The sequence below is a fragment of the Anastrepha ludens genome, chromosome 4, assembly GCF_028408465.1.
Source record: "Anastrepha ludens isolate Willacy chromosome 4, idAnaLude1.1, whole genome shotgun sequence".
Classification (NCBI taxonomy): Eukaryota; Metazoa; Arthropoda; class Insecta; order Diptera; family Tephritidae; genus Anastrepha; species Anastrepha ludens.
The window spans coordinates 49543925-49551888 of record NC_071500.1 but is presented as its reverse complement, the minus strand read 5'-3'; positions in this window follow the sequence as shown (position 1 = coordinate 49551888).

Genomic DNA, 7964 nt, shown 5'->3' with positions numbered 1-7964 from the left:
CCTTCAATGCCCAAACTATAGCTAGTAGCTCACGCTCATTGGTGGCATAATTTTGTTCTGTTCGAGATAGCGTTCGGGAAATCATTGTTATAGGCCTATTTTTCTGGGACAAAACCGCGCCCAAAGCATTTGAAGACGCATCTGTGGTCAGATCGAAAGGGCAGCTAAAATCCGGGTATTGGAGCAAAACATCTTCAGAAGCAAGAATTTTCTTAACTCTGTTAAAGGCGGACATGGCTTCGGGGTCCAATTTTATTTGGATTTTTTTTGACTTGTTAGCTTCTACGTGTCCATTCTCTCCTCGCAAATATTTCGTTAGCGGTTTTACGATGGCTGCATAATCTTTCACGAACCTGCGGTAAAATCCCGCAAGACCAAGGAAGGATCGTAGAGAGCGTAAAGTTTCTGGAACTTTGTAATTTAAAATATCGGTTATTTTGTTTGGACAAGTTCTTAAACCGTTCTGCGACACTACAAATCCTAAAAACTCCACTTCTTTTTGGAAAAACTTGGACTTTTCGGGCGAAACTCTCATACCGGCAGTTTCTAATTTGTTTAAAATTCTTTTAATGTCATTCAGATGCAAATGCTCGTTTGGTGAAAAGATAATTATATCGTCGATATAAACATGGCAGGTGTTACCAATTTCATCACGCAGGATATCGTCTATCGCTCGTTGAAAAATGCTTGGAGCATTTTTCAAACCAAATGGCAAGCGGCAAAATTCGTACTTGCCATTATTTACACTGAATGCTGTTTTTGGTCTATCTTTCTCGCGCAAGTTGATTTGGTGGAATCCTGACTTCAAATCTAGCGTGGAGAAGAACTTTGATTTTCCTAAATTGGACAGGATGACAGAAGTGTCCGGTATGGGATATCGATCAGAGATGGTGTTTTCGTTAATTTTCCGAAAGTCTATCACCATACGCAGTTTTTGTTTGCCATTTTCGTCAATGCCCTTTTTTGTTACTACGTGGACGGGCGAATTATAGGGTGAACACGACTTGCGAATTGTGCCATCTCCTAAGAGTGATTTTATTTCGGAGTTTATGAACTCTGCTGCTGAAATCGGGTACGGGTAGCTTTTGCTAAAAATTGGGTTTTCTGTAGTGGTACGAATTGTAGCCTCGACATTGGTATTGTAGGGTAGGGAACGATTTGGGTGAGCAAATGCATTAGTGTTTTTATTAATTAATTGACGAAAGTCATTTTGAACACTTGCAGGCACGGAATCATCGTTAATTGTAATCAAGTTGACTTGATTGCAACAAAGGTGCTGAAGTTTTACCTTACCATCCCGATAATATAAATACCCTGCATTAATATCAATTTTTGAGTCAATTTCTTTTAGGAAGTCATAACCAATTATGCCAACGAACGTTTTTAGATTATCAAGTAAATAAAAAGTCGAGGTGTGGTTGAGAACATTAACCAAACATTTTTTGTCTATAAAATTTTGCCCATTTATTGATTTTAGCGTAAATGGGGTTTTCATCTCCTTAATTCCGTCGAGAAATTCAAAATGTTTAATAAAATTTTTTGAAGTGCCTGTATCTATTAATATTTTTAGCTCCTGACCATTCGCAGTAGTTTTAGTGATGAAAGGTAGGAGCGACTTTAGTTTAAAAAATTTATTTCGGAATCATTTTTAGAGCCGCATGTATGGTAAGGCTCTTCGGAATAACTTTTAAAATTCGAGCTATCATAGTCGTCGTAGTGTTCTTCGTTTTCAGATTCATCAGAAACTATGCCAATATTGTCTGGCATATAATTAACCCGCTGTGTCTTTCCACCAGGTCTCTGGGAAGAACCGGATGGCTCACGAGAACGTTTAAATACAACTGCTTGATTGGGGGTTTTAGAAATGATTGCACTATTTTGAGTGGCATTAATTTTTCGATAGATAGATGTGCCATGGCCAACGTCCATTGGACTCGGTCTATTGTTGTGATTTGGTAAACGATTTGGTTCATTTTGTGAATTAAAATTATATTGCGGCATTGTCGCTCTTACTTTGTTTGGTTTAACTGAACTACCCATTGCAAAGGTTTGGGCGAAATCATAGCGCTTGTGATTCATCTCAAGCTCCTGTGCAACGGCCAAGGCAGTGGGCAGATCCTTTGGTGACGAGGAAAATAATATGTCACATAGTGGACGGCGAAGACCTGAAATGAATACTCGTAGAGCGTTTGCTCTTGCACGATCGTTTAGAGCCTTTATAACTTCGTCGTTGCCACTATTCGTCATTATTTGCTTATTTATGATAAGCGTCAAATGTTTGTCCACCGAGTCATAGTAGTCTGCAATTGACAAATGACCTTGCCTAAGAATACTTAGTTCAGTTTCCAGAACATGAACTGGTCTTTTATCTGCATAGGTTTGGTCTAACCTGGCGATTGTTGCCTTAAAATTTAGCACCGTATTGAAAGACGACAGTGTTGAATTCGCCGCACCAGTAATTTTATTCCGGAAAATACCCATTGCCACGTAATATTTTTCGGAACCTTCAGGGTAGTAATTAATGGCAAAGGCGGCAGCGGAGCGCCAGGCTGGGTAACACGAGGCATCGCCACTAAATTCGGGTAAAGACTTTACTAAGTCCAAACTAGCATTTCCTGACTCTGTTAAAGGGTTAATTGCAACGGGTTGGTAGGGCTCAACACATGGTGGTTTAAGGCGATTTAAGGCTAGAGTAAGTTCTTGAATTTGGGCCGTGAACTCTGCCCTAGCACGCTCGGTTGAGACTCTTACGATATCTAAAACTAGCTCTCTTGTGATTTCCATTCTGCAGAAACTACAGATATCACGATGATTTCTGGTGGCTGTAAACAACTATGTGTAAACTGAACAATCTATGGTTCGTTTTCCGCACTATGGAAAATGTGTATTTTTACAGCCGTAAAAGTTAAAAGACTGGGTGTACCATTTGTTTTAACTGTTTTAAACGAGATTATGTTATGTAATCTGACAAATTATATTACTATGTTTCAAAATAATTCACGGAAATCTATGTTTCTTTTCGCCTGATACAGCAATTTTTTAATATGGAAAACTTTGTAGTTTTTGTTTTTAATTGAAATGAAAAATTCTATGCGAAATTTTCCAGAAAGAAAATATTTAGCTAATGTTACTATAGAACACGTGTATGTTACGTAAGTTGGGAACTAAGTTTCAATAACTTTGCACAAATGCAGTGAAATCTTGTTATCGCCTGATATAGCGATTTTTAATTTTTCAAGTTTGCCGTTTTTAAGATGGAAAAACCAATTGATGAAAAAATAACTTTTTATTGTTTCTTACGTAAGTATATTGAACTTTTTTAGTTTTGAACACGTGTATGTTACGCAATTGGGAAAAAATTTCACCTCAATACGACACGAAAAGGGACTATTAACACTTTAGTCTCAAATTTTATATTTTATTTCTCACATGAAATAATTATCAAATCTAATTATTACTTACATATGTAATTACGAAAAGATAAAGATAAGATAAAGGCTTCACAGTATCCCAACTGTCCAAGTAAAATGTATGATTCACTGCTCCGGTAGATAATGGTCCTGGTTCTTTTGAGACCTGTCGCTTTGTCCGGCCTTCCTTATAGGAATTATTCTTGCATCCGAAATATTTATTTGACAGGCCCCACGTTGGGCGCCACTTAATATCTTTATAAAAATTCGAGTTGGACCTTCGGTTTCAATGTCAATCTTTATTCTGTTCTTTAACTAAAATGCTTCGCTCAATCAAACCCCAGCTCGATGGAATTTCACCAACGTTTTCCGCTAGGCCATGCAACTCATAATTCATTAGTTTTTCCTCAAAACTGGTTTTGAGTAAAGTGTGAGAGCAATGGTTGTTACTGCGCGTACCCCATCAAAAAATCACTCGATCTTGGTCACGTAGGCAAAAGTAGTGTTGTAAAGCGTAAGCTGAGCTTTAACAAAAAATATAACATCAGCTAATTGTACATAGTTAGCGAATTTGTGCGGGTGGTCTTAACTTACACAAAAACTTTAAAATAACTTCAAAGTAATGTAACTAGTTACAGCCAATTCAATTACAAACTAAAATAAAACCGTTATTGGGTATGAATATGCCACTGCATAATGCTGGGAATTCCTGTTTTCATGTGTACGGACATTTTTTCTTCATCGTTGAAGTGAAGTTTTATGTTTTTTTTGTGAAATTTAAGTGTCAAAGATGAACTTAGGGTAAATGTGTAGAAATACTGACTAAACATTTCTCATAAAAGTTAAAATGTTTTTGTTTTTTTACAATGAATTTCTTAATATGTTGCTTTCATTTCTTTTATATATATTACTTTTCTGGCAAGTGTGTGTAAGCTTTTGTTAGAAGCAGTATAATAATCATTAATAAAGATGAAGAAGAAAAGTTTTAAAAATTATTTCTTCAGACACTTAATTTTCAGATTTATGAAACCGAGCATACAAATCGACAAACCCGATTATGCCACTGCTCTGAATTTCGATGAGGTTAAAACTTAAAAATATAAGATCTACAACTCCTTAAGTTATTTTAAGTTAAGTTAAGCTAATTTCAAACTAAACGTAAACACAGCTTTCCACATAACAGGTTGGGCAAATTACGCACGTTTTCTGAACTCTCATTTTATTTCTCCCGAAAAGGTTGACGGAAAATAGCAAGGGAAATAGAAGCTAAAGCCAGCAGACGATAATTCGAGGGCTATGAAACAATAATCGACAAATGAAAATATTTAAATATTTTTTTTCCGCTTGCTAATGACTTTTACGCACTTTTTTTTAATTTCAATGTAATGACTCAGCAAACACTGAAACTAGATCCTTATAAGACTTGCAATATATTTACGTACATAATGGCTGAAATTCTCGTTAGCTGCTGCTTTTAAGTAAAATATACACGGCACAACGGCCGTGTAATGATTAAGTACATACAAATTATGATTAAGTACATAAGAATTTATATATCCTTATATAATTGACGCTTAAACCGTTTTGGGAGGTCCTCTTCCTATTTGTAACGTGCGTCTTGAGGTTGTTCCACAAATGAAGGGACCTACAATTTCCAGCCGACTTCGAAAGGCAAATGGTTTTTTATGAGGGGTGTCTTTAGCGCAGAAATGCACTCGGGGGTTTGTCATTGCCAGCCAAGGAGCGACCGCTATTGGAAAAAACTTTTTCTATCAATTGGTGTTGCGTACTTGTGCTTTTGAACCTGCCCATTTCTGAATGGTAGTCACACGCCAACGACGGGACGAACCGGGATAACTTAGGTTATCGGAGTTATCGGGCCTAGTAACTGTGTATACATTTATCAGCGGAAGGCTGTATGCTTACATTCTTCAAGACACCATTAGTGTTCTTATTTTGTCGCAAACATGGCAACAATTTCGATTTCGTAGCTTTCTTTTTTGGCTGAAAACGATGTGGTTTTTTGGTCCGGGCTCACTCGGAGCTTTGCACTCACTTGCCTGATGTGTGGATTATGTGTCTCACTCATAAGTCCACCACTCATCTCCTGAAATGGTGCGTTTGATGAATGTTGGGCTCCCTGTGCAGCCTGGGAAGTTATGTTTTTTCGATATCAACGCGATCCCTTTTTTACATGAAATTCACGTCCTTTGGGACCGACTTTGCAGCAACGCGGCGCAAACCCAAATTATTAACTGCAATACTCTAAACGAGTCCATAAGCAATGTTTAGGTACTTTGTCATCTTTCTGGTGGTTAATTTGATCAACTTTTTTTTCACTTCGTTGATGTTTTAATCAGTTTTCGATGTCCACGAGTTGCCACTACGCAAAGCAGGGTTAGTGTCTCTTCTGAAGTTGAAGTCGATGGGTTACGATCTCTTCTGAAGCGTTTATACCATTCATAAACGGCTGTTTTTTAGAGCATCATAACCGAAAGAGTTTATCAACCTTTCTAAATTCAAATTTTAATACAAACTCGTTCTTGGAAATTCAAATCCATTTTTGAAACTGTAAAAACTCGAAAGACAGCGCAGCTCTTACAAATGTCAAGTAATGGCGATATAATTTTGGTAGGAATGTTAATCATGGCTGGAATGTTTTCTGCGTGTCCATATTCGTCAAATATTTTTTAAATTTTCTTAACCATGACACACCTTCCAAAAATCTCATCTAAACCTCTTGTGCCGTTCATTTTTTTTTTAAGCAACTGTTCAAATAAATATCTTTCTCGCGTTGATGCTAAAATCAAAGTAGCAAAATTTTTGGTGCATATGTGAATAAATCTGGTAGAACAGTGTAATATCATATAATATACACACATATATATTATATATATATTTGGCTCTATGTGAGGGCGAAAGAATTTTTTTCAGCCACCTTTTACTTAATATTATAAAACCACACAAATACACACACACGCATACACATGCATGAAATCCTTTTTTCAGCAAAATAAGTTTTCCATTTACTTGGTTAGCAATTTAACCGTGTTTGCTTAGGTTGCGTGTAGTCTTTTCTTGAAGTTTGCATGAATTTGTGGAAATGCACAAGTATGTGTGTCAGCTACTGCGTGAGTTCACTAAATGCACAATTGTGGTTTTCCTTTGTCGCTTTCATTTCCGTTTAGACTTTTTCTGGTGACCTTTTTGAACAACCTTCTTGGCTTTTCATGTCTAGCATTTTGTTTGGATAAATATTTGAATATATTTGTGTACGTGTGTAACCACACAATTGTGAAGGTACTGCACAATTGCGCCTGCCAGCAACTTCCTTCGCCTTCTGCTTTTCCTCCACTTACAATTTCCACCTGTTTAACAATGCTGCCAGCGACAATTCCCGCACGTACTATGGGGCCAATGACAAACTTGGGTGGCGGCAAAAGAGAAGTCTCTGCGGGCAGGCGACGCCAGTGAAGATCTTAAGTTGACAAACATTGGCTAAGTAGGGTTTTAAGCATACAGAAATTTAGCTAAAGCGACCTCGCATAAACAGAAACACACACATACATAAGTGGAAAAAAATGTTAGCAAATTTTTACACAAATTAGGCGAAATGAAGAGAGATGGGAGAGTACGTAGGGATAAGAATTTCGGGTCGAACCGTTACATGAAACGCTTGAAAAAAAATTATATTTTTCGTAAGTTACATGCACTTAATGGGATTACGACATACGAAAGCTGATGCATCGTAATATATTTAAATTAATAAAAAGCTTTTAATATAATTTTTTGTTTAACAGTATTTAGTTAACTTAGTTATCATGATGTGGTTTAAGTGAAAGACCTGCTTCCGTTCACTATCTCACCCGGGCGCTTCTAACATGTACGGGACGGGTATTCTTCAATGGAATGTAAAATATTTTCGAAATTGTCAAATTTTCAAATTATTTACACCACGGCTCTCTTTCCGATGAGCTATTTCATGCGAGCTGTTAATTTCATGACGCATGGAAACATTTTCGCCGATATATTTTTTGCGTGGGCGTTTTATCGCATAACTTTTCATAAATAAAATTTCCGAACAGGAGCACTACTTTGCTAATAAATGAAAATTTCTCTTTAGAGACTTGCCACCGCACCCAAGTGGCAGGTCCACTTCATGCGATAAACCTCGTGCCATAAGGTCTGCGGTGAGCAGTATTCATTTGCATTATATTTATCTGGTGATTTGTAAGCGATCAGCGTCCGCACGTCGAGACAGGTTTATAGTTGTTATAAAGGAATTTCAAAAGAGGCGCCTAGATGTCAGTAGTAAATAATTCCTAGACGTTATATTTTTTAATGCCATCTTTTGACTTATTATGAAAATGGTCGATCTTTAAGAACAACATATTGCAAAATCCGATTTTTTTGCGGCAATAATCGTCCGAATGAGTCGTCAAATCAAAGTTTGCTGAAACAATTTCAAGAAACTGGTTCTGCCAAAGATAAAAAAAGGACTGACAGACTAAAAACTGAACGTTCTGTTGAGAATATTGCTGCTATACCGCAAAG